The sequence below is a fragment of the Hyperolius riggenbachi genome, chromosome 1 (genome assembly GCF_040937935.1).
Source record: "Hyperolius riggenbachi isolate aHypRig1 chromosome 1, aHypRig1.pri, whole genome shotgun sequence".
NCBI classification, from domain to species: Eukaryota; Metazoa; Chordata; class Amphibia; order Anura; family Hyperoliidae; genus Hyperolius; species Hyperolius riggenbachi.
Genome location: NC_090646.1, coordinates 515,801,487 through 515,829,044, shown reverse-complemented (window position 1 = coordinate 515,829,044; position 27,558 = coordinate 515,801,487). Strand labels below are relative to the sequence as shown.

Sequence of the window (27,558 nt, the reverse complement as noted above, 5' to 3'; positions counted from 1 at the left end):
GGTGGGCTAAAGTGTGTGTTGCTGTGCTTACTGTCAGGGCTGCCGTCCTCTCTGATGGTCGCACGACGAGTGACCATCAGCGGAGGAGGCAGCCAGTATAATACACTTTGTTACAATAACAAAGTGTATTATACACTCTGATTGGCCAGATCGCGCAAGTTTGAAACCCGCCGGCGCTGCTGATTGGCCGGCGGGTTTCCGAGTAGGGTGGGCGGAGCCTATTGCCGGCGGCGATCGCGTCATTGATGACGCGATCGCCGCACAGCCACCTCTGATGCCGCCCCCGCCGATGGGCGTATTGCGGTCCTTTGGGCCCGGACTTTGCCGCCGCCCATCGGCTGGGGGCGGTCGTTAAGTGGTTAAAGAGACTATCACGAAACATCTCTTATGAAAATCGGAATTACCACTCTTTTACAATTGCTAAGTGAAAAAGGAATGAGAATTGGCTCTTAGGTGCATGAGAAAGACAAACAACATTTTATTAATAACAATCACATATACATGCACAGTAAATACAAAAACACAAAACTGAAGACCCTATAAAAATTTTTATACAATCTTTTGCAATTGTTGTCACAGTGACGTGTTATCAGTGAGGTCCAGCTGCTTCTCCTGTCTGTTTTATTTTCTCTTGCTTGAGGAACTGAATGATATGCTGAGAGGACAATTTGGGTAAAGAGGTGCCCCAGTGTAAATAAAATTGGGTTAAAAACAAGATAAAATAAACAAAAAAAATGAGGTGGCTTACCTCAATGACGAGAAAGCAGAGGCTCTCTTTGCTGATCGGCTATTTGCAATTGGCATTGTTATTGGCCTGAGGAAGCGGGCTTAGACCCGTGAAACGCGTTGCCTGTGCTAAATAAATATTTTTGTCTATACAAAGATCTCGTCATTGAGGTAAGCCACCTAATTTTTTTTCAATTTTATCTGGTTTTAAATCCAATTTTATTTCTACTGGGGCGCCTCTTTACCCAAATTGTGCTTTACGTACTCCCGACATACCCTGTTGGAGGGGTCTAGACAGACCAGACATGGTTTAAACGGTAGCAATAATCTGTCACTTTTACCAAAGAGCGACCACACCCAGGAGGGACCACCCCAAATGGATTCGGGTTTGTTGTCTCCACCTGCTTCCTGTGGTCGGTTACCCCTCTGCAACCCGCCTTTGTGAGTAGTACAATTACCTTACATGTTGATATCCCATACATGAAAACATATTGTGCTATTGGGCTTCCTTTTTTTGTTTCCTGTGTCTTTTTCTCTAGGGTGCTGAGTCACCCCTACTACTCTGCGATCTGCTGAGAGGTCTTCAAGTAACCCTGTAGTAGATCCATGCATATGAATCCATTGTTACATCCTGAAGCAGAAGTATTTCATAAATGCATTGCTGCTGTTTCTTAAGCCGGTTCACACTAGAGCAGATGCTCACCTGTCCTGCCACCACTTGGTCCATATTCAGCCCGGAGGCTGGCAGGAGCATAGGGCTCTCCATAGACTGCATCAGGCCAATTCTCCCTAGTAAATGGGAGAACTTTCATTGCTCCATCATGAACCAATGAGAATTCTCCCTATAGCTGAGGATTCCCATTGGTCTTTTGCAGCCCAATGGAAATCCGCATGCCACCGGGCTGTGTACGAAGGACCGAGTGGCGGCGATCAGCTTTGGGGATAGGGACACATGAGTATTACATGACAGGGGTGATCGAAACGGCCAAAGCGGATTCCGCAGCTAGTCTAGTGAGAACGGTGGGTGGCTGTTTGCATAGGCTTATATTGCATACATTTTTAAGCAAGTGTGAACCAGCCCTTACCCTAAACATGCTTTTTTCTTTTTTATCCAGCCATATGAAAATCCTGCATTAGTCAAGTCACAGCTGAACTTGCTGACTTGATTGCTCCTCATCCCTCCAATCTGGTGACTCGTGCTGCTTAGGTGGAAAGAAGACAGAATGAGCCATCAGAGTAAGGGGGGTGGGGGGGGGGGGGATAAGCTGTCATCATGTGAAAGTCAGAGAGCAGGCATGCGTGACCTGTAAGGTTTTTTCATGTCTGAATAATGCAGAAGAAACATAATTTGTGCTTTTGCAAAAAACGTAACGGTGGATTCATAGGCCTAGAACCACTGTACAGTAGAGTCACTTAAAAGAGCTACATGAAGTTACAAAGCTTCCTATTGGCTGCATAAAATGCCAGTGTACCAGGCCATCCAGCAGGGGACCGGAGCAGCCCGGGGAGAGACAGCGAGGGACCAAACGGCCTCAAGGGGGCTATAGAAAGCCCCAGGTGAGCGTAAATATTTGATTCTTCTCAGGATTCCTTAAATGATATAGAATTTGCCATAACTAGAATTTGCCATAACTAATTCCTGTGGTAATACTGTGCTAATACCACATTTTTATCACCCATGTTTAATTTGTCATGGGAGAGTTGTACCTGCTTGTGAACAATCACATTCTCTAGTCTTTGGTAGACAAACTATTCATCAATATGGCTGTAGCCTTCAGAAATGTTTATATGTAATTTAAGTTTACGTTCATGTAAGAGGGCTGGTGCACACCAGAGTGGTTCTGGAGCATTTTTTAAAACGTTTGCAGGGGGAAAACCGCTTGGCTAATGAAAGTGAATGGGATTGTGCCCCCCAGAGAGGGGGGCACCTCGGGGGCTGCAGCATTTTTTAGATTTCTGAGGGGTTTCTGCCTCAATGTTAAAGTGTAGGAAAGTGGAAAACTGCTCTGAAAAACGCTAGATCAGAGCGGTTTTCCAGGCGTTTTTGTTACAGTAGCTGTTCAGTAACAGCTTTACTGTAACAATATTTGTAATCTGCTACACACAAACGCTCCAAAAAACGCTAGGCATGTTTAGAAAACATCTCTAAACATGCCTAGAATCACTCTGAAATCTGCTTCTAAAACCTCTAGCGCTTTGCAGATCTGCTAGAGGTTTTTGGTGTGCACTGGGCCAGAGAGAACATTTCCGTAATAACAATGACCAGAAAATAAAGTCTGGAACCTTTCATGATCTTATGTGCCTTTCTGTACCCAGACCCCTTAGTCTCAATTTCATCTGACACAATCACATATTTGCTAATTGTGTGTGTTTTTCATCATGGTTATGAAATCCTCCTTCATAAGTAAGACCATAGAATGATGAAATAGGGCAAACACTCTTATAGCTGTGAAAGTGCACTTCTCAAGACATAATTGGAAAGTCTGCATTTACTGACTTCCTCCTAAAATCTGCAGTGTCTGCAGACTGCAAGACTAATTAATGCTAGGTCTATTAAAAAAAATCTATTCAGATCAAGTGTTCCAGTTTTCTTGATTTGCGTACTTGTTTCACGTCAGAGACTAAAAGTATGATATCCAAGCATTACATTGCTTTCCATTCATGAAACTATGCTAATCAGAAAGAGCACAGTAGTGCCCCCCTACAGTGGTGTCATTAAGAGCAGAGGGGAAGTATCAATCGCCGACACCAGCTGCTGCACCTTTGTGTCTCTCTATTTTCACTAGCTTAAACTCCGCCCACTACACCTCCTCTGAGGCAGGCAACAGCGGATCCACTGGATTGTGTGTTTGTGTAGGGGTGAGGGGGATATTAGCTGTGATGGTAAGTGTGTGCACATGTCTTTTTTCAAGTAGAAGGGGGCACACTGCTGGTAGGTTTGTATACTTTTGCCTCCACCCTCATGGTCATGGCCATTTTGTGTGCCCTTTGGTGTGTCTTTTGCACACCACCTATATGTCTAGTGCATGCCTGTAAGCAGATAATGTTGGCTCTCTGGAAAATGTTCTGTAAACACCCATGTTTATACCATTTGCATTTAGGAGAGGAAATGTATAACAAACGCATTCTGTCTCCCAGTAAACTAAAATTTATGTAAGAATCGGCTTTGAATGTGCCAAGACTGTGTCAACTTTTTATTAAAGAGAATCTGTATTGTTAAAATCACACAAAAGTAAACCTACCAGTGCGTTAGGGGACATCTCCTATTCCCCTCTGTCACAATTTCACCGCTCCCCGCCGCATTAAAAGTGGTTAAAAACAGTTTTAAAAAGTTTGTTTATAAACAAACAAAATGGCCACCAAAACAGGAAGTAGGTTGATGTCCACACATAGAAAATACATCCATACACAAGCAGGCTGTATACAGCCTTCCTTTTGAATCTCAAGAGATAATTTGTGTGTTTCTTTCCCTCTGCAGCTATCATCCACTGAAGTGTCAGGCTGTTTCTTCCTGCAGAGTGCAAACAGCTCTGCCCTTGTCTGTAATTCCTCAGTATGTGAAAGCCCAGCCAGCTCAGAGGAGGATTTATCCAGCTTGCAAAAGATAAGAGAGCAGAGAGAAGCTGCCCTAATTTAAATAACCCACAGGCAGTGTGCAGAGAGGGGCCAGGAGGGGGGAGATGCATCACAGAACAACAACACTGAAGAACTTGGCAGCCTTCCAGACACAGGCTGACAAGTCTGACAGGAGAGAGATAAGTTGATTTATTACAGAGATAGTGATAGTAGAACGTGCTGCAGTTAGCCAGATCACAATAGAATAGATTTTGGAACTTGTAGGATGGAAGAAAACTGGATGAAATTTTTGTTACGGAGTCTCTTTAATGTAAATTATTCATATTTCTTATATAGGCATAACTAAATAAAATAGACATTTTGTTTTTCCAAGTAGAAGAGTGCGCTGGCATTGGGGTAAAATTCACCTGGAACTGGCCATGTACTATTCTATTATCACTCAATTTTGTTTAAATCCATTTCAGTTAATGAGAAATCAGATGTTTTGTCTGATCGAATGTCTAATTGGGCAAAAAAAAAAAAGAAATTGTACAGTGTAGGGCTTACAGTCTTGTACATTCTTAATACTGTGAATATGATATAGTTAATAGGCATAAGAGGGATCTCTGCTGACTAAAAGCAAAGACACACTTTTTCTAAACATGATCTGTGACTTTAGACTATGTTTTCTATAAATAAATATTTTGGGGGAGATTATCAGTTGCTTAGACTGACCAATCAGAATCTTGCTCTGGACATCTGCTCCACTTCTGCGCTGGTTTTGCTCCAACTTTTCTTGCACAGGTTTCGATGAATCTGCCCCAGTGTTTTGTATATGGGACAAACTTGTAAAACTGGCTTTTCATTAATATTCTAGGTCATGTGTATGCATAAATATTGCAAATTTAGAAGCATTCACAAACATGCCAAGACAGAATACAGATACCATATAAAACACGGGTGTTTACACCTGGAGGCTTCAGTCTAAAGCTGGCCACTAATGATCCAATTTCTAGCGAAAAATCGTTCGAGCGATCAGAAATTCTGATCGGATTGGATGAAAATAACCTTAGTTGATGGGCACAATCAATTATGAACGATTATAAAAATAGTCGTCCGATTGGATTTTTGTGAAGCCAAAATATGGATTTTCTTGATTGGTTGTGATAGATAGGAAGCAAAGATTGGTTCGTTGATGGTGTAGTGAACGATTTGTCTTTCGATCAGAATTTCTGATCGCCCGAACAATTTTTCGCTTGGAATTGGATCATTAGTGACCACCTTTAGAAACCTCACTATGTATGCTGCCACTTTCAGGTCTGAACAACATGGTGTCACTTGACCAAGCAGCAGAAGCCCCACCACCAAAGCATGGTGTTAACTTTTGGTTGGGCTGCTCTTTTAGATGCAAAATCTTAGTTTGACACAAAAGGGTAAATTTTGAACATTGTAGTCAATAATCTTTTAGGGCTTGTTCATACCTAGGGCGTTTTGCGGGTTTTTTTTTTTTTTTGAGCGCTGGCGATTTTTGAAAACGCCCTGAAATCGCTAGTGCAATGAATCCTTATGGGATAGTTCATATCAGCGCGTTGTCTGCTTTCTGTTCAGCTAAGCGATGTATGTACCATTTTAGTGGTGATTTTGCTACAATGTAAGGTATAGGAAATGCGCAAAACACACACAAATCGCTTTATCCGTCGATTGCGTTCACGCTTTTATGAATAAATACATTGTATTTATTCATTTCCAGGTGAAAGAGTTCACTTCCTGACAGACGGCTTTGTAAGCGCTATGTATAGAATCGTAGCGCGCAGTGGAGCGCCGAGAGGGGAAAAACGCACAAACAATCGAAAATCGCTGGTGTCAGCGATTTCGATTTTAGATGTGAACAAAGCCTTAGAGAGTATATTTAGATTTGTGTCTGCTTGAGCCTTGAATGGGGTTTATTGGTACACAGATACAATTCCATTAAAAGACTCAAGTTTGTATGGTCACTTGTTGCTCTCACAGTGTGCTACTTTAAACCCTGCACACATTTACAGCACAAGTCTTCTGCAATGATCGTGCTTGACATCTTTAGACACTTATTTACTTCACTTGCAAGTCACAATTCCATTACGCTTCTTAAAGCAAACCAGAAGTGAAAATAAACTTATGAGATTATGAATTGAGGGCTTATTCACAGTGGGATGTTGTGTTGCAGTACAATGTTAGTCGCAATGCAGCATTACAATGCAACGCAAAAAAAAGGTGGTAACGCACGTTAATGCTGTGTTACCGTTGCATACAGAAGGTACATTAAGGGCCCGTTTCCACTCGTGCCGCACGCGTCAGTGAGACGCACGGCAGCACTTCTGGGTGTGCAGGATTGCAGGCGAATCACAGAAGCCGTGCCATTCACAGCTATGGGATTCGTAGCCTCCCGAGCGAAAACTGTGGGCAGTTGCGGCCGAATCGCTAGCGCTTAATGAGAGCAGAGAGTGTTTATAATGCCCGAGCACGCTATGCAGTCATAGCGTGCGCAGTGAAATTACGCTGTGCTCATTTGGTGTAAAGGGAGCTTTGTTACACTTAACATGCGCTCCACTGAACCTGCCGTTAAGCCCACTGTGTGGTTTGAAAGCTGAATATTCACCTAATGACGCAGGAAGAGGGATCACTGCAATGTCCCCTGACGAGGGGGACACCAATCCATCTTCCTGCCGGCGGGTACATGCGGCGTCACATGACGGCATACGACGGGCACGAACGAGAGTTAAATTGTTTGCAGCACTTTGCGCTGGAGTCGTTGGGATCTTAATGAGCCGATCCCCTGGGATCTTAATGAGCCGATTGGTGAAAAAAAAGCTATGTAACTGAAAATAAAAATGAGACTATTTTCTTTGCTACTAATATTCTATTCAGTATCCGTACTACACATACAATTCATTATTTCATAAGGGTTTTTTTTCACTTCAGGTTTGCTTTAAAGATGTGGGCTAGTTATTGTTTTTTTGTTTGGTTTTGCCGGGTTTTTTTCAAAGCATAAAACAGTTGTAGTATGTCTTGTGGGATGAGATCACCATATAAGTTTGTTGGATAAAATCATATCATTTTGTAGAATATGTCAGATATTTATACGTTTGATTTTACAGTAGAATTGACGTATCTATTTTCCTTTCTTCGACAGCTTGATGACAAAATGAAGGCAACTTTTCTGACGGTGATTTACACAGACATGCACTGCACCTAAAGAATTGGAGATTATCAGGTAATTTCCTTTGGAAACACATGACTGTGCGGTGCCAGTGAGCTCATACCCTCCATCCTTTCTTGTTTCTTCTGGCCTTCTGCTCCTTTGCCTGTGTAACCGGACATGCATTGTAACCAGATTACATCCATTTGATGTGCTATTTCCAGATCTGCCTCCTGCTGAGCCTGTTATTTGTCTTTCATGAGCAGTTTATTTTTGGTGAATTTCTCAATGATTCTATTTAATTACATTTCCCTGGTGTTGAAGTCTATTATTGACTGTAGGGTCATAATCTACATTGGTGTATGGTTATTTGTGCAGCTAAGATTCCACATGACTGCTTTGAACATTACAGTTGTGTACGTGTACAGATCGCTCATGCATTATACATTTTGCTGCCCATTACCCTTTACTACTATTGTCATATGTTCTCGTCATTCTGTACAGATGGAGTACCTCTAAAATAATAAAAACAAAGTGCATAATTTCCTATTTAGGTAATAGCATTGGTTTCTGTATTTTGTGTTTGTTTTAATGAAATAAGACTAGTCACATTAATTGTCATATATTAATCATGCAGATACTTATGTAAAATCTGCATAGCCATCCTATTACATTTTCTTGGTGCCTGATTGTGCATCAGAGAGTCTCTTTGAAGTGACGCTACGCGAGTCGCTGTATACCTAACTGCAGATAGTTTACATCCATACAACATCATCAATGCAGGCCTGTGTCTCAAACTGAGATCTACTGTGCCATGGCAAATCCAAATAGCAGTCATGTCTATTATCAGATTCTTGTCCAACTAACTACTTTTCCCCTCTGAACCTCACAGCTTCCTGACCTTGGTATTGGTACAGACTAGACCAGGCAATGACATCATCAGGGAACTGGGAGTGAGTGGGACCAAACATCTGGGCTTTGTACAGCCTTATTAATGACCTGTAGCGATGGTCAATGAGATTCAATCAACGCCAAGTCCATGCAGGAATATGCACATTTTGAATGTGCTTGAAAATGGACCTATCGAATCTCACTGCTGCTTCATTCCATTTAAAATCTCCATATATTTGCATAATCCTGCATCAACTTGGAATTATTTCCAACTCATTGACAATCCTTAATGATCTGCAGAGGTAATAAGGCTTTTTAGCCTGCAGCGTCACCAACAGTTTACTGCCATTTAGGCAGGTTTTCTGTGAAATCATGACAATGAGACTTGGCTGATGTGTTCTTGCAGTAGACCCTCATTTATCTGTCACAACATGCCTGATGTGATATTAAAGGCGACCCTCCTGTACCTGTCACAGATGGGAATTAGATGATGTTGAATAAGCGTGCTTTATGGTTGCTTGAGAGTTGATGTTAAACATTACTGAGGCCTTGAGCAGCAGTGGGTAGTCAATCCTCCTCCCAACCCCCTCACCTGCAAGTTTTGCAGCAAGTATGACCGCCCCCTCCCCTTTACCTGCAACTTTTACTAACAAGTGACCCCTCCAGACAGAGCTCACCTAGCAGCTATGCAGAGCAGCACACAGTGGAGCAGTAACATTCCACAGCACCTGATGCCATCCATTCCTTACAACTACCAGCCATGCTGAAGTATATTCCACACAGCGCCCTGATGCGTTCAATGGGACACACATCAGGAGTCTACAGAGGATCCACAACCAGTGGCTGCAAAGAAAGGACAGTACCCAGTGCTGTGGTATGTCTGCTCTGAATAACTGAGATGAACAGAGAAGCTGGACCCCGGGGAATTGCCGGATGAATTTTAGATAACCAAGATTCTACTGTATCTAAGTTAGGCGTTAAACCATATAGAATAGGGCTGAAGTAAATGCTTGATGCAAAAGGTACACCATGACTCATGCCCTGTGATGGTAGCCTGAAACATCCTTCTTACCACATCACTGTTGACTACCCAGTCAAACTCCAGATTGTATTTTTGCACTTAAATTGACACACTTCAGCTGAGCAACATAATTGGTTTGCTTGTTTAACCCCATTTCCTCTTCAATCGTTTCTCCTGCAGTACACATCAGTGCTGGGTAGTAAGTACATATATATGTTGGTACTTTTCATAGGATTGAGATTGTTACACTTCCACTGATTTGAGACTAGTAATCTTTAGTCCAGGTTGGGATGAAGCTCATTTGTGATGCTCCTTCAGTCATTTTGCGCTTTGTATTATATATAGTAAGTGGACAGCTGTGCTAAACTCTTCTTGAAATTACCTTTATGTGAGTTTTTTTCTGAAGAATTTGCTGCAGTTGCATCTTCTCAGATCCTTTCCTGGAACTTAATATTTCCTATTTGCATATTTGTCATCTCTATGTTTAGACTTCAGATTATGGCTCTGTTCACACTAAGGCTGCTGCTCTGAACTTTGAGGGAGCGAGCAGTAGACTGAAAACAGAAAGGTTGAACACTTCAGTTCTTGCCTATGGGCCAGCTTACATTTTGCTGCTCAATTTGTCCTATATCTTGGTCCATTGTGGATAAATCACATTTGTGGACAGTTCATTTCATTGCTGTTCATTTGATGAATGTCATGCTTCTGCCCCAGAGTGGCAATGGGCTCTGCGATAGATCTTGCAATGATTACAGTGTGTCTGGGTACCACTCTGGCATAGGACCTATGCAGGAACGTGCTCAGGCTGCGCACTAAAATATTAGTGGTAGTAATGTCAGCAGAGTACCGCATGTTGCAAAATCACTGTGCCCACGGTACATGGGTAACACGAACATTGTTATTGTACTCTGCATTAAGCAGGTAAGCAATGCATATTACCATAGCAACGCTCGTTACCCACGTACTGTGAGTCATGCTAACTGCACATTGCACGGTACTCTGCTGGCGTTAGTATTGGTGATATTGTCATGCACTGTCTGTGCACAGCAATATTGCTGGTGGTTTGTGTATCAGGCCCATAGTGTTTACCCAGCCTTATACCTCCAAGCTTGTTTTACTCGGGCAGTGAAATGCTATTGCTTACACCCGTAACCAGTACAAAAATAGTCATTATTTTGTTGTTGTTGGTCATTCTGCACAATGTAGAAAAAAATGACCAAGCTATAATGGTAGAAAGTCTATATTTTTAAAGTGTATTCCTTGTTTCTAAGCTTTCCCGCCTACTTTTGAATTTGATTTTACTTCATTTTTGTGAGCCACTTAAAGGACAACCGGGGTGACATGTGACATGAAATATACATGTGTATGTACAGTGCCAAGCACACCAGATGCAAAGTCCAAGACCACTGGACTTTGCATCTGCCTACTACCGTACCACCATGGCAAGTCTTTGACACTCTGATTGAAGAAGATTTTGGAATTCTCATTCAAAGTCTCCGCCCCACTACCTGTGACCTGGATCCTGGCCCAACTGGATCCTTAATGCAGTGCCCAGCGCTGTTCAGGCCAGCACTTCACAAAATCACTCAGTGATCCTTGCAAAGTGGACTTTTCCCAGAAGAACTAAATAAAGCAATCATAAAACCCCTCTTGAAGAAACCATCACTAGATCCTGATTCTGTAACCAAATACAGACCTGTGGCGAACTTACCATTCCTATCAAAAGTTATCGAGAAAGTAGTCGCCAACCAGCTGGAAGCCAGGCTTACAGATAACAACATCTTTGATAATTTTCAGTCAGGATTCAGGAAAAGGCACAGCACTGAAACGGCATTAGTCCGAGTAATGAATGATCTACTTACTGCAAGGGACAAGGGTGATTGCTCAATTTTGATTCTTCTTGACTTGTCTGCAGCATTTGATACTGTGGATCATGAAATACTAATCCAGCGACTGAAGAATTACTGTGGCCTAAGGGGTATTGTTCTTAGCTGGTTTCAGACCTTCCTATCTGGCAGGAAACAGCAAGTATGTCTGGGCACACACTACTCTAATCCAGTGCCACTTCCCTATGGAGTTCCACAGGGTTCTGTACTATCACCATTACTCTTTGCAGTCTATATGCTCCCACTGGGCAAAATAATCCAGAACTATGGCCTAGGATACCATTGTTATGCAGATGACACACAACTGTATCTGTCCTTCAAGCCTGGCACCCAAGAACCATCAGCATCCATAAATGCGTGTCTAGTGGATTTACAAAATTGGATGAACACCAGCTGGCTGAGGCTGAACTCTAACAAAACAGAGGTGTTGGTGGTAGGTGGTCCACACATGATGGATAAAGTTCAAAACGCTCACCACCTCAAACTAGCAATTGGGGTAGATACTGTACAGTATAAAGACTCTGTGCGAAACCTTGGGGTGATCCTGGATGGAAATCTAAAACTCAAACAGCAGATATCAGCTGTCGTCAAGTCTTCCTTCTTCCATCTAAGAAATATAGCGAAAATCAAACACCTTATCCCAGCTGAAGACCTACCTGCCCTGGTTTATGCATTTGTGCCCTCCCGCCTAGACTACTGCAATGCCCTGTTCATCGGATCTACAGAAAAGGTTCTGCGCCCCTTACAGCTAGTACAGAATGCTGCAGCCAGACTCCTAGCCAATGCCCCCCGCAGCTCACACATCACCCCAGTACTGCAAACTCTTCACTGGTTGCCAGTACAATGGAGAATCAATTTTAAGATCTGCCTGCTGACATTCAAGGCTCTACACCACATGGGACCCAAATACATAGCGGATCTATTGGAACTTTATGCCCCTCCACGCACCCTCCGCTCTGCCAACAAGATGAAGCTGATTATTCCCAGGATACACTTAACATTTGGTGCTCGGGCCTTTTCCTACGCAGCCCCTACTCTATGGAACTCACTTCCACAATCAGTACGAGAGGCTCCCTCTCTGGACAGCTTTAAAAAAGGCTAAAAACTCACCTCTTTTCCCTAGCCTTTGAGACTGCATAATGCAGGGTCACAGCGCTTTGAGTCCCCAGGGAGAAAAGCGCTATATAAATATTATTGTTATGGTTATTGTTATTGTTATAACTAGGCTGTGTTCATTTTTTTCTTTCTCTGCCTGAAAGAGCAAAAATTAGCTATGCAAGTGGCAGTTTCTGTCCGGGTTGGACTGAGTCAGACTATAGCATAACCCTCACTGATAATTAATGACAGCCATAAAATACTGACATAAAATGTCAGTAAATGGCTCATGAGAGCAGAACAGAGGTAAAAAGGGTCAATAATTCATAGATTTGCGCTTAGGCATACTCCAATGAAGGTGTCATTGAGCAGAGACAATGAAACTGTAAAAACTTAAAAACTAAATTTAAATATTAAATAAAACAGTGGGATATCTACAAAAGTCATTTTAGGAGGAGGGGGACGGGTACAATTGTTTTTCTCATCAGTTTATTTTCACCTCAGATGTCCTTTAAGAATGTGACATTTTTATGCTCCCATGGTGCAAGAGTTTGTGCCAACACAACCAACAGCCATAAAAAGTCAGCAAGTGAAAATACGCGTTGTATGGAGGGTAAAGGTCCGTACACACGCCGGACTTTAGGCAACGACGGGTCCGTCGTTGCCTCCCGCTGGGTGGGCGTGCCAGCGACAGTCCGGCGTGTGTACGCTCTGTCGTCAGACTGATACGGCTGTTTCTGAGCGATCCGCCCGGCGGATCGCTCAGAAACAGCCGTATCAGTCTGACGACAGAGCGTACACACGCCGGACTGTCGCTGGCACGCCCACCCAGCGGGAGGCAACGACGGACCCGTCGTTGCCTAAAGTCCGGCGTGTGTACGGACCTTAAGACGAATTTCCTTTTAAGCAATACCATTTGACTAACTGTCATGCTGATCCTGTGCTTCTAACAATTTAAGCCACTGACCCAGGTCAAATCTGCAGATCAGCTGCTCCGACTAAAGCTTGCTTGTTTCAGGTGTGAGATTTAGGCCCGGTGCACACCAAAAACCGCTAGCAGATCCGCAAAATGCTAGCAGATTTTGAAACGCTTTTTCTTATTTTTCTGTAGCGTTTCAGCTAGCATTTTGCGGAGCGCTTTTTCTTATTTTTCTGTAGCGTTTCAGCTAGCATTTTGCGGTTTTGTGAAGCGTTTTTGGTGTAGTAGATTTCAGATATTGTTACAGTAAAGCTGTTACTGAACAGCTTCTGTAACAAAAACGCCTGCAAAACCGCTCTGAACTGCCGTTTTTCAGAGCGGTTTGCGTTTTTCCTATACTTTACATTGGAGGCAGAAATTCCTCCGCAATCCAAAAAATGGCTCTCTCCGGGAGTATGCGTTTCAGCAAAATGCCTCCCGCTCTGGTGTGAACCACCCCATTGAGATACATTGACCAAGCGTATCCGCAGCCGCAAGCAGCTGCAAAAACGCCAAAACACCCGCTCGGTGTGCACCAGCCCTTAGACATGACTGAAGCCAGGAAGATCAGCAGAGCAGCCAGTGTTGTTCCAATGTCTGGGATGATATGGTGACCAGCCATTCCCTTATCAAAGCAAGGAAAGGGTTCTTCCCCAGTGGAGGGAACGCTATATGATCACATGGGGTTTGAGAATTTGGCTCTAGTCGGATCTCTGCCTTATTGTCTTTCTCTTGCATCTTCTTTCTTCTCTTTCCTTTTTCTTCTTAGATATTGCAAATACTGTACATCTCTTACATTTTCATATTATTTTTTTAAGCAAAAACCAGGTTTCCAGATAAGACAAAAACAACATTGTAATCAGTGGGTTGATGTACAGCTTTGCCTTGATGAAAATCACAAAACAATGCTAGTTAAGCTGTTTTCCCTGTCTGCATTCCAAGGCTTTATTTTCCATTTTGTCTGTATTATAGTGTTATTTTTAAAACAATTGTCCTGCTTTTAAAGTGCGTTGGAGTCCTTTTAATTGCGGATTTGTTCTTGCTAATGCAGAAAGTTTGTTTGCACTAATTTTAGCCCATCATCCCAGCTTGCCGTCTAATTAAGTAAACGTCTGCACTTCACATACATGAACAGCTCAGTATTTGATTTGCACGATGTTGTCAACACTTATGCCCAAGTGCATCGTTTAATGCCTTCGCCACTCCCTTTTCTGCTCTGAAAGACCTGGGCTGCCTTGGTTCCTAGTAGCGATCAACGCATGACACAGCGGCTAAAGTAAGCAGAGGGTTTTTTTTTTAAAGCTGAAACCTCTAATTGTACTTTCAATTGGCTTTTAAAGGGTTTTGTTGATGTGTTTCCTCTAATTGCCTGCTGAATTATTCACATGTTCTTTTGTATCCTTGCTGTAAATTATCTATAAACCGAGGCTGTGTTCACATCATATGCCGAGCAGGACCATGTTGAGCTGGCTGCTGTTGACACAGGTGCCCTGGTTATTAGATGACAAAGGTGTACACTTTCACTGCGCAGCAGCAACATCCCTCCTTCAGTCTCATCCTGTTTATGCAGAATACACTACTGTAATGTAAGTATAGAGCTTTCCTTCTCACTTGTACCACAACTGCTGTGAGGTCGGATCAGGTGCCACAACAGGCAGGTGTTAAAAGACAGGTAGCGACGGTTAGGAGCGTAGGGTTTCTGCTGTGTCTAATTCTATGGAAGATTTGTCACATTCAGTTTTTAAATAGCTGGTTGATATTGTGTGTAAGGGAAAAATCAATGTGAACATCACTAATTAGTTGGTAATGAAGTTTTCACCATTTTATATATTGCATTATGTAGAACGGAGGAGACAGTCCATCTGTTCTAGCGAACACTTATATGAAGCAAATGCTATTTACCTTCATAGACTATGATAGAAAAAGGTAGAAATACAACAAGCATGATCCCTCACTTTAGGCGCATTGGTTACTAGATTTAAACTAGTCAGCCACATTGAGTCATAACATTTATTTCATATATGAAGCTTCTCCACTCTGCTCGGGTAGTTGGTGCCTGGGCCCACTAGAGATTGCAATCGCTGAGTGCATGTGGTAGCAACTTCAGCAGCGTATTCTGAAATGATTTCTGGCGCTTTTTAAGTATTTTAAATTTTTATGCTAGTGATTTGTGCAGCAACTGTGATTTCCTTTCCTTGTTTTTTTTTTTGGGGGGGGGGGGGGGGGTTGGTGTCTGGGTAATAAAATTGCTGTAAACTCTGCTTGTATGAGCGCTGCTATACTTTGTATTGGACCACAATCACTCCAAAAATGCTGCAGGACACATAATTGTGATTTGGGGGAATCGTTATCGCTCCTGTGGAATCACCTCCATTGACTTTCATTAACCTAGCGTTTTTGGAACCGGCAACCATTCCTGTGGGTCCATACAGTGGATACAGCTTATTGTACCTTCCACAAAGGCAGGATAGAACTAGTGGCTAGTTTAGATACTAGCAAAGTTTTCTGAATAAGTAGAGTCCCAATTAGCCGAAACTCAGGCATTTGGCAGTCTCAACTAACCGGCATGCCTGGCGGGACCAATTGTTTGATGTCAATGTTCCTAATTGACTTTGTACAGTGATGCCCAGTAGAAACTACTTACAAACCCTCCGGGTGCCATGCTTTTCACTTCTTGCAGCTCCCAGCTGCTTTGCGACTTCCACGTATGGCTCCTTGGCATGTCACCTGACCTACATCGCATCATATGACGCATCAGGTCTGTGCACGGAGGACACCACAAAGCAGCTGGGAGCTGCAAGAAGTGAAAAGGATGGCGCTCGGAGCATTTGTAAGTAGTTTCTGCTGCACACCACTGTGCATTTAATCTGTTGGGGGGGGGGGGGGGGATAGTGTTATTTTTAATGCCGGTGTTATGTCTGATTGTGCTGCCTGGAAGCTCTCTTTCATGCATGCCCAGTTGAGACTTAAATATAAGTTCCACAAATATCTCTGCTTCCACACCTCCTACACTCCCCAAATTTTCAGGGTAGGGAGGGGACTACCTATGTGTTAATTGCAGCTCCCACTGGTTTCCGAGATAAGTCTAGGTGCAATTTAGCACAGAGGTAGTTCGGGGGGTTCCTTCCCTACCCTGAAAATTTGGGGAGTGTAGGACATGTGGAAGCAGAGATATTTGGGGTGTTATTTGGGGCAGCATAATTAAATAGGAATTATGGCCGCACAGGCTCCTACTGCGCATGCGGGGCAGCTCAAATTTACAGGCAGCGCGATCATACACATCAAGGGTTTCTTGACTTCTCAAGCAACCGACAAGCACACATAACCAGCATCATGCAGTCTTTACCTGTCCCAGATAAATGAGACTCTACTGTATATAGTAAACATCAGCATACAGTAGAAACTTGCTCTATTTTCCTACACGAACTCAGCATGGACCTGTGTGCTGTAACCATTCTAGGCCTTGTTACTAAAGCCTGTACTGACTGGTCTGCTGAAATAATTTGTTATTCTTTTGTTATTTGATTTTACTGTGGTAATTTGTACAAGCTTTGCAGATAAGCGTGTCTGCCATTCAGTGTATGATATTGATGGAACATTGAAATCTATCTCCATCTGTTACCAGTAGCGCTTCAGGTAACATTGTTTGTGCCTATAAATGAATAGCATAATGTAAAAGGGCATTTACAGCTGTTTTACCAGGAGTATAACATGCTTACTGGCTACTACATACTGTCCTGTTCATTATTATGTGTTTGATCATTAAGCTAGTTGGTTGTAGACATGTAAATGTTAATTACTTGGACAGGTAGTCTCTGGTTGACGAACGAGATAGTAGGTTTGTTCTCAACCCGAATCTGTCTATAAGTAGAAACACTGTCCCATCTGTGTCCCCTGTACCTCCTCTATGCCCCCTTGTGGCTTCAGTGTACCCCTCTATATCACCTCTGTTCTCTGGTGCCTTCAGTGTCCCCCCTCTGTGTAACCACCGCCCCCCTGTGCCGGCAGTGTACCGCAGCAAAATGTAATTTTAACGGTTTAAAAACAATTTTTTCTTTTTTAAAGCGGAATATAACCCTGCACTTCAACTTTGCTCTAAAACATTATTTACAGCATATTATATGCAAAAAGCATTTTTTTTTTACTAGACCAGCATTGGAAGGGTTAAACACAGAGGTTTTAAGTTCCGTGCAGACGTTCAGATAGTTACATTCCAGTGTTCTCCCCAGAATTTTTTCCCAGCCGGGTGGTATGAAAAAGTAGCCGGGTGGGGTTGGATTTCATAAGGAGGGGGGGGTGAAAAATGAGTGTGGCCATAACATCACATGGGTGGATAGAATGATAAATATGCAGAAACTGCGTGATTCTATTTATTAGCATACCATTTTGCAATGCCAAATGCTGCAACAATCACCCCCAATTACCTAATGCAGCCATTATGACTATCAGATAAATACAGCAACAGTTACCTCCAACAACTGTCTAAGCCCCAGCACATGCATGTGAAATGACCAGCAGTACTCACACATATCACCCTTAACAAATGCCTGTATAATGACCAGCAGAAGTGACCTAGCACTCACAACATATGCTTCTATAATGACCAGCAGTAATCAACTTTGTTACCTCCCTGCAGCCTGTTCCCAGCACAGGCAAACTGAACTGCTGCAGTTTACAGATTATACTGATCACTTTACTGTAATACAACATGCAGACACTCACCTCACTGGACAGGGCAACGGGGGTCCAGCAAGAAGCCGCACGGCAAAGTTTCCAGCTCAGAGTTAGTAAATGTAGCTGCAAGACTCCTGTTGCTGTGCTCCCTTCCTCACCTCCTCCAGAACTAGCCATAGTTGTTTGTTATGAAGATGCAGGACTTCTTGGGAGGAGGGGGGGGAGGTGCAGAGAGAGAGAGAGAAGAGAGAAACTTGAAGCTGCCGCCTAGGGAAGAAAGAGTTCACAGCGCAGAGTATGCCGGGAGATGTAGTTCCCAGACTCAGCTCTGCATTAGTGAGAACAGAGAAGAGTCTACAACTCCCGAGATCCCTCACCAACAGCGCATACAAAAGATAGGGCGGCAGGATTGGTGGCTCTTGTACAACACACCACCCAGTGGGCGGAATGGGAACTACATCGGTGATAAGTCCCACGGCCAGGATGTTAATTTGTACGTTTTCCTGGTACACATATGAGCACAGGACAAGCGATCCAGCACCTGGGCGGTGCTTCAAAACAGCCAGGCGGCCCGCCCACTTAAACAGCCCTGGGGAGAACACTGCATTCTATTTAGTTATATGTATATATTTAGAAATGTTACACACTCTTTGGCTGTCCTCCAACTCCTTCTCAGTGAGAGAGATGAGTCACAATAAACATTTAGATACATTTGTGTAAACAAAAAGTATCTAACTCAAGTTCGGATGCGTCTGCAAAAATCTCCAGGGACTTTAAAGCCCTGTGTAACCCTTCCAATGCTGGTCTAGTAAAAAAAAATGCTGGTTGCATATAATATACTGTAAATAATGTTTTAGAGCAAAGTTGAAATGCAGGGTTATATTCCGCTTTAAAATAGATTTCTTTAAAAACTACAATTAATTCTTTTGGTTTTTTTTAAACTTTTTTCAATTGTTTCCACAGTTTCATATTTCATGTAGTGCGTATCGGTAGATTATATATGTGTTTTTGTTTTCTTTGGTCCCAATTGACGACACAGAACATTTATATCATGCTTTTCTCTTGGCGGACTCAAAGCACCAGAGCTGCAGCCACTAGGACAGAATAGGTGCTGGCTTACTGAACAGGAAGAGCCAAAGTTTGAACCCTTGCCGCCTGTGTCAAAGACAGAGCCCTTAAAGTGAATCCGAGATAAACTTTTACTCATTGCATAATTGTGTTCCATTTATATAGTTTATAGGGCATTCCTAAAGCCAAATACTGTTTTTGTTGTTGTTGTTTTAATACTCTAATTCCCTATAAACTAAACAAGCCTTGCTCACAGCTTCTCCAGAGTGCCTTGGCACTCTAAGCCTTAGTAGTAAGGGCTTATGGGAGCTCAGTCTGGGCAGGAGGAGGAGGTTATTAGCCAGAGATTTCAGAGGCGGAGGGGGGGGGGTGACGTTTTCACAGTCTGAGGGCTGGAGATGCTATCAGCTTGCCTGTGTGTAATGTGACAAACAGAACATGGCCGCTCTCATTGTATCACAGGAATACATATTCATAAACTGTTGAAGCTGTTTGCAGCTAGATATGCTGTGTAAACTATCTAAACTTTAGATAAGATATATAGACAAGTTACAGTGTTATAGTTAGTTTTTCGTCCGGATCCGCTTTAACCAGTATACAAGTGGCTGGATGGTGTAATGGTTAAGGGCTCTGCCTCTGACACAGGAGACCAGGGTTCGAATCTCGGCTCTGCCTGTTCAGTAAGCCAGCACCTATTCAGTAGGAGACCTTAGGCAAGTCTCCCTAACACTGCTACTGCTTATAGAGCGCATCTTTGTGGCTGCAGCTCTGGCGCTTTGAGTCTGCCAGGAGAAAAGCGCAATATAAATGTTATTTGTCTTGTCTTGTCTCTCTTGTCACTATCCAGCCACTGCTGGATTAAAGGGACTCCGAGCACCTCTCATGGGTATGTCTTTAAGCCAGATGACTTCCAACAACGTTGTGCTATGACCTCTCTGGAGCCTCTTGCAATGGCCATGCGTTTCACTTCATCTTCCTGCTTCATTCAGTGATGCACTTCTCTAACAGAAAAGACAGGGGTGACCTGGAAGTTATAACATAGCCAAGATGGCAGCCACCATTTTTAAATTGAAATTGAATGAAAACTATTTGGTGTAGGATGGCGATTCAGGCATCAACTGAAAGAGGAGAGCACAAGGTACAGAAAGGTATGCATCTCTAAGTACGTTGTAGTACTGGTCGGAGTCTCTAGGCATACCCATGAGAGTCTCTTTAATCTGTCTAAGGGAAGCATTGCTCAAAATACCCTTTGTTATAGGACTACAACACTTCCTCAGAACACTAGCACCACACTCCATTTAAAACAATTGCCATAAATGAGATCCCATCTTGGTCCATTATGACCTTTAAAGCTGTAGTTCAGCCAACCTTCTTCATTCATATAATAATAATACGTTTGAATTAAATGGCAATGGGCAGTTTTTTGCCTTGCACATCTGTATTTTTTACAATAAAAATGTTGAAATACCTGGCAGCTGGTCCCTGTAGTTCCTTCTTGCCAGAAGAGTGAGAGTTCCCTCTCTTGCAGCAGGTCACATGTCCCTGCCTACCACCTCAGCTGTCCCTGCCTACCACCTCAGCTGTCCCTGCCTACCACCTTGGTTATAAATGCCACATGTACCACTCATCACCCAGCTTTGTCTGCAGTAAGAATCCCTCTCTCACTGTTTCATTATTTAAAGAGACACTGAAGACTCCTAAAAATCATGTTTTTATTTAAAAAATGTGTTTAACATGTTTGCCCTACCTAAACCGCCGCTGAAATCTAACGAAATCCCCCCTAACTCCCTCCTCCCTCTCCCCCGCAAAATCCACGACTTTCTTGGTCGTGGATTTTGCTGCTAGAGGAGGCAGAGCTATGAACTGCAGCTCTGCCTTCTTACGCGTAAATCAGCCGCATATCTCCGCCTTTCCCCTGCCCCTCTCAGTGAAAGAAGACTGAGAAGGGCGGGGAATGGCAGCAATCCGGGCTGATAGACACGTGGGAGGCAGAGCTGCGGCTCATAGCTCTGCCTCTCACGGAAGCGCTGCCCGGATTGTCCCCCGGGGAGTTAGGGGGGATTTAGTTAGATTACAGCGGCGGTTTAGGTAGGACAGTAATGTTAAACACATTTTTAAAATAAAAACAGTTTTTTTACGAGACTTCAGAGTCTCTTTAACCCTTTTGTAAAGACACTGGGGAGGTTGTAGAGAAGCTTAAAAAGGAACTTTACTGAATATAACTTATTTTTTGATACTATTCATTTACAGGTTATTTAGTTAATGTTTCCCCATTGAAAAATTCCTAAAAGTATTAGTGATACTGGTATCTTTACAGTTTCGCAATTATTAAAGAAACTCCGGAGAGCCACCTAATAATTGTTGTGCAACTAACAATAGGAGCCAGCAACACACCACCGCATACACGATTTACAAAACATTCTAATTGCTGTCTCGTGCACTTATACAAATTTTATTACCACCTTAGCTGCATAATGTTGGATCACAACACATTAAAAACACAGACAATTAAAATCACTACCTGACCAGGAGCGCTCGCTGTTAATATAAGGGACCAGACCCATGCATACATGCAGCGTAATCGCTCAGCCTATGCAAAAAACGCTCTGCACCACATGGGTCAACTGGTCCTCAGCCCACCACCACAACACCCTGCACGCTGTGCGCTGCTGGATCAATTGCACACTCTCAGCACGATATATAGATCCTCATTTTACTGGCACAACAAGGAAGTCCGCTTAGAAGAATCAAATTTTAGGTTTGCGTGTAATCATCTGCCTCACAGATCACGCAGTGGTTGGCTGTTAGGCTGACTTTGCATAGCATGTAATGTCACTCCGTGATTTAGAATACTTGCGCATTCAGATGGCGGACTCCAGTCCGCTTAGCTTCCAGACCTGCAGTGCACTGGGTCACTTGATCACGCAGATGTTTCTGGTACCACAGTCCTCAAAAGCAGACCACCGACTTAGGCCTCTTGACTGTTGTCAATTCAGCTGGGGATCCCGGCGGTGTGGAGTATCGCTCAGCGTGCCGGCGTTTGCACATGGATGGCCAGCGCGAGCACTCTGGCGATAGCCACGCCTACGACGCGTTTCGCCCCGCCCACGGGGCTTTCTAAAGGTAGCGAATGGCGATAGGTCTGTGCATTTCTCCTCTTATGCTCATTCACTTGTGCTCCACCTCCAGCTTGTATTCTCCGTGGCAACACATGCCTCTATTTACTTGTATTTCCTGGTAACGGTGGAGACGGCTGATGGCTAGGAGAAATGTATTAGATTTATACTCATTCATTATGTTCCATTTCATCTTAAATTGTCTCACGAGCAATAGTAAGGACTAGTGTGATTTTGTTCAGCTGATATACATTGATATTTCAACACCAGGGAAGCTGTTTATCGCTGTTATAAGAAATAAACTAGATTTAAGTCAGTATTCAGACCTCTGGGTATTAATGTCCCCAGATGGTAGATCCAAGTCTGTTCAATCTTCTAGAGGTCTTTTTCAATATCGCCACCTCGGAAAGGTATATGTTGCTTAATTATGCCCTTGAATGTCAGGCCATCAGGCTTTCCATTATGATAGTCCCTAAAATGTTTCCCCAAGGGACTATCTATATCTTGATTACGGATATTTCTGACATGGTCACCAATGCGCTTACTCAGCCGATTTTTTTGTTTTTCCTATATAAAGGAGGTTACAGGGGCATTTAATAGCGTAAACTACACGTGTTGAGTTGCAATTTATGTTGTCACGTATATCGAATGACATTGTGCCGTCATGATTGGTGAAGGTTTTACTCCTCTCCACATATCTGCAATTTACACATGATCTACAGGGGAACATCCCCTCTCTCACTGGATATCTATCCAACCATGTCGCAGACTGTGTAGAATGGAATTCGGATCTCACCAAGCGATCTTTCAGATTTTTTGCTTTTCGTGGCGTCATAAACGGTCTTTCGCCAACACAATTTTTTATTTCATTGTCTAGCATGAGAACATGCCAGTGCTTCTGGAAAGATTCTAGTAGATCGAACCAATGGGCTCCAAAGTCAGACACGAATCTTATTATTTCATCCCTTGGACAAGGGGTTTTCCTCTTTTTCTTTACCGTGATTAAAGAGTCCCTCTCCTTTTCTGCCAGAACACCAATTGCCTCATTGACCATTGGTTCAGGGTAGCCCCGCTCTAAGAATCAGGATTTTAGTTAATCTGATTCTCTAAGATAATCTTTACTCTGAGAGCAATTGCGCTTAATTATTGTGAACTGTCCTTTAGGGATGGCTCCAAGAGGCCTAAGTCGGTGGTCTGCTTTTGAGGACTGTGGTACCAGAAACATCTGCGTGATCAAGTGACCCAGTGCACTGCAGGTCTGGAAGCTAAGCGGACTGGAGTCCGCCATCTGAATGCGCAAGTATTCTAAGTCACGGAGTGACATTACATGCTATGCAAAGTCAGCCTAACACCCAACCACTGCGTTATCTGTGAGGCAGATGATTACACGCAAACCTAAAATTTGATTCTTCTAAGCGGACTTCCGTGTTGTGCCAGTAAAATGAGGATCTACATATCGTGCTGAGAGTGTGCAATTGATCCAGCAGCGCACAGCGTGCAGGGTGTTGTGGTGGTGGGCTGAGGACCAGTTGACCCATGTGGTGCAGAGCGTTTTTTGCATAGGCTGAGGCTGGGCGATTACGCTGCATGTATGCATGGGTCTGGTCCCTTATATGAACAGCGAGCGCTCCTGGCCAGGTAGTGATTTTAAGTGTCTGTGTTTTTAATGTGTTGTGATCCAACATTATGCAGCTAAGGTGGTATCTTTAAAACTGGCAAGGTGAATCACTGGGAGATGTTTTTGCCCCCTCCTCCCAAATCTGAGTAGTGAGTAGAAAAAGCTGATCTCCCAGAATATTCTGGGGAGAAGGCCGTGTGACACCTCAAACCTAGGCCAATCATCTTAATCGGGAGGGCCGGATTACATACCAATATACAGCTTTATATACAGTTAGGTCCATAAATATTTGGACAGATACAACTTTTTTCTAATTTTGGTTCTGTACATTATCCCAATGAATTTTAAATGAAACAATTCAGATGCAGTTGAAGTGCAGACTTTCATCTTTAATTCAGTGAGGTGAGCAAAATGATTGTATAAAAATGCGAGGCAACTAAGGCATTTTTTTTAACACAATCCCTTCATTTCAGGGGCTCAAAAATAATCGACAATTGACTCAATGGCTGTTTCATGGGCAGGTGTGGTCAAGTCCATTTATATATGTCATTATCAATTGAGCAGATAAAAGGCCTGGAGTTGATTTGAGGTGTTTTACTTGCATGTCAAAGATTTTGCTGTGAACAGACAGCATGCGGTCAAAGGAGCTCTCCATGCAGGCGAAAGAAGCCATCCTTCATCTAAGAAAACAGAAAAACCCATCTGAGAAATTAATCTTCTGCAGTTGTTAGATGGGCAGCAGCAAAGCATGCATTCCATCGATACAGTTTCAAAGCCTGAGTTTTTTGCCCCTAGCCCTTCTCAAAGGACTAGAAAACATGATCTGCGCATGGAGGAAAAATGTTTTAGCCATTTATTTAGGAAAGGGTTCTTTACAGTAAGCGTGATTAAGATGTGGAATGCATTGCCACAGGAAGTAGTTATAGCAAATTCTATACCTGCATTTAAAGGGGGCTTAGATGCTTTCCTTGCGTTGAAAGACATCCATGGCTACAATTACTAGGTAATTCCTAATGATCTTGATCCAGGGATTTTATCTGATTCCCATCTGGAGTCGGGAAGGAATTTTTTCCCTTTTGGGGCTAATTGAACCATGCCTTGTAAGGTTTTTTCGCCTTCCTCTGGATCAACAGGGATATGTGAGGGAGCAGGCTGGTGTACTTTGTTCTCTGGTTTAACTCGATGGACGTATGTCTTTTTTTTCAACCCAAATAACTATGTAACTATGAATAAGATGCAGTGCGCAGTGTAAAAAATGGTGCAGATAACTGCTTAGACTTTGGATATTGTAGACCTTGCTCTTCCTTGGGTGACCCCTGACGTCTTTTTTCAGGCAGATATTCCCCTGATGCTCTGTAAGTGGCGTATGGTTTCCTGCTTAGGAAAGGCTGACACTTTCATTAAGGCTGCCGTCACATTTCATGTTTGGCTGCATCTGCTAAGCTCTGAAAGATCATGGAAGATAAAGATGAAAAATATCTTGAGATCATGGCTACATTTTCCTACCATATTTTGAATATATCCTATTTGTGTATTTTTTTAAGTATTCTTTGTTGATGGCCTTTCTCAGCCGGGGCTTCTCTGTGTGTCGGTGTAATAGATCTGTAGAGCTGCTCCAGCCATGTAGGTCAGTGTGAATTGCACAAAGCTGACGACAGCTGCTGATTGAAAGACTCTGGTGAAGTGCAATAGCTGATTAGGAGCATTTTCTAGCCTAGTAAATTAGTATATTGATCCCAAACCACGTCCTGCAAAGCAGCTTCTTTCTTTAGCAAATTTGATGTAGAGACTCCTCATAATTACATCAGAGCTGCTTCTGAGACTGTAACAATTAACCACCCCAAATGTCATGCAATCAATTAATGCACCCAATTTGATTACACTAATGTTCTAACCTGCGTAGTGTAGTTTCTAAGAACAAAGTAATCTGTCTTTGACTCTTAGTGCCGGTGATACTAAAGGAGTTAAGTGGTCCACATACTGTAGTTCTGGATTAAGCTACACATGACATTCTAGCTGATGAGCAGCTACAGAACTAAAGGATTCATTATTAGACAGGATTAAGACATTTCTAAACCATCTCTTTTCATTATGCCTGGGAGGTCATGTTGTCCGTTGCGTGGCAATAGCTGGAGTGTCACAGACTGTCTAGTTTGGTTCTTTAAGCGATTGGGCTAGACGCACGCACGCACGCACGCACGCACGCACGCACGCACGCACACACACACACACACACACACACACACACACACACACACTTGTGGTCCTTCAAAATCAGTTGGCTATATCAAATAGCAGCAGGATGGTTTTCTTTTACTTTTGGAAATAATTACTTTTTTCACTTTTTTATTAGAATGAAGACCTGTGAGGTGGAAGGGAACTTAAAAGACCTTAAAGAGAACCTGAGGTGGGTTTGAAGAATATTATCTGCATACAGAGGCTGGATCTGCCTATACAGCCCAGCCTCTGTTGCTATCCCAAACCCCCCTAAGGTCCCCCTGCACTCTGCAATCCCTCATAAATCACAGCCACGCTGCTGACAAACCGCTTGTCAGAGCTGGCTGTGTTTATCTCTATAATGTCAGTCTGCTGCTCTCCCCGCCTCCTGCAGAACTCCAGTCCCCGCCTGCATCCCTTCCCTCCCTGCTGATTGGAGGGAAGGGACGGGGGCAGGGACCGGAGCTATGCAGGAGGCGGGGGAGCAGCTGAGACTGACACTACAGATGTAAACAAAGCCTCACAGCACGGCTGTGATTTATGAGGGATTGCAGAGTGCAGGGGGACCTTAGTGGGGTTTGGGATAGCAACAGAGGCTGGGCTGTATAGGCAGATCCAGCCTCTGTATGCAGATAACATTCTTTAAACACACCTCGGGTTCTCTTTAAGTGTATTTTTGTGCAATTTTGAGAACCATTTTGATAGATCAGCAAATACTGAAGTACAAGAGTTTCTGAACATAGTTTGCATAGGCAACAACCTTCTTAAGTTTTTATGTGATTGAAGTACTGATGTTATTGTATTGCTTTCTTAAAGGATACCAGAGCCATAGCCACAATACAAAAAAGACATGGTATGCTGTCATGAGGGTGTGAGCCCTCACTTACCGCTCCCTTGTTTGCAACCTGTGTGCCTCCGTTCCCCCGTTCTAGACCCCATTAGCGGCTCCCGACCCCAGCCTCCACAATGGAAATGCTGCGCCGTGCATGCACAGTATTTACTTCCTTCTCCCCCTGTGCCCGCAGCTACATCATGGCTAGACACGCCCATCTGACAATTTTGTAGCTGCGGGCACAGGGGGAGGGGTCTGGTATCCTTTAAACCAGGCGTGCCCAAACTTTTTCGGCTCGCAAGCTACTTTAAAATTTGCCGAGCCCAGAAGATCTACCAATATTGCAGAACCCCCCCCCGGTCATGAACAGCCCCTAGGTACAAGTGCCTCCAGTATAGGTAGCTGGGTACAGGTCCCTTAAGCATAGGTAGCTGGGTACAGGTCCCTTTAGCATAGGTAGCTGGGTACAGGTGCCTTTAGCATAGGTAGCTGGGTACAGGTGCTTTTAGCATAGGCAGCTGGGTACAGGTGCCTTCAGCATAGGTAGCTGGGTACAGGTGCCTTCAGCATAGGTAGCTGGGTAGAGGTGCCTTCAGCATAGGTAGCTGGGTACAGGTGCCTTTAGCATAGGTAGCTGGGTACAGGTGCCTTTAGCATAGGTAGCTGGGTACAGGTGCCTTAAGCATAGGTAGCTGGGTACAGGTGCCTGTAGCATAGGTAGCTGGG

The 27,558-nt window shown here is 43.4% G+C and overlaps 1 protein-coding gene across 10 annotated transcripts in view; it reads left to right on the top strand.

Moving 5' to 3' along the window:
* Positions 1-27,558, top strand: part of PITPNM2 (phosphatidylinositol transfer protein membrane associated 2) — a 437,162-nt gene that overhangs the window by 55,134 nt on the left and 354,470 nt on the right. For all 10 annotated transcript variants that reach the window (XM_068244437.1, XM_068244424.1, XM_068244447.1 and 7 more), the window contains exon 2: positions 7,451-7,531. The gene's annotated coding sequence lies outside the window, so the exon portion shown is untranslated. The remainder of the gene's footprint in view (positions 1-7,450; positions 7,532-27,558) is intronic.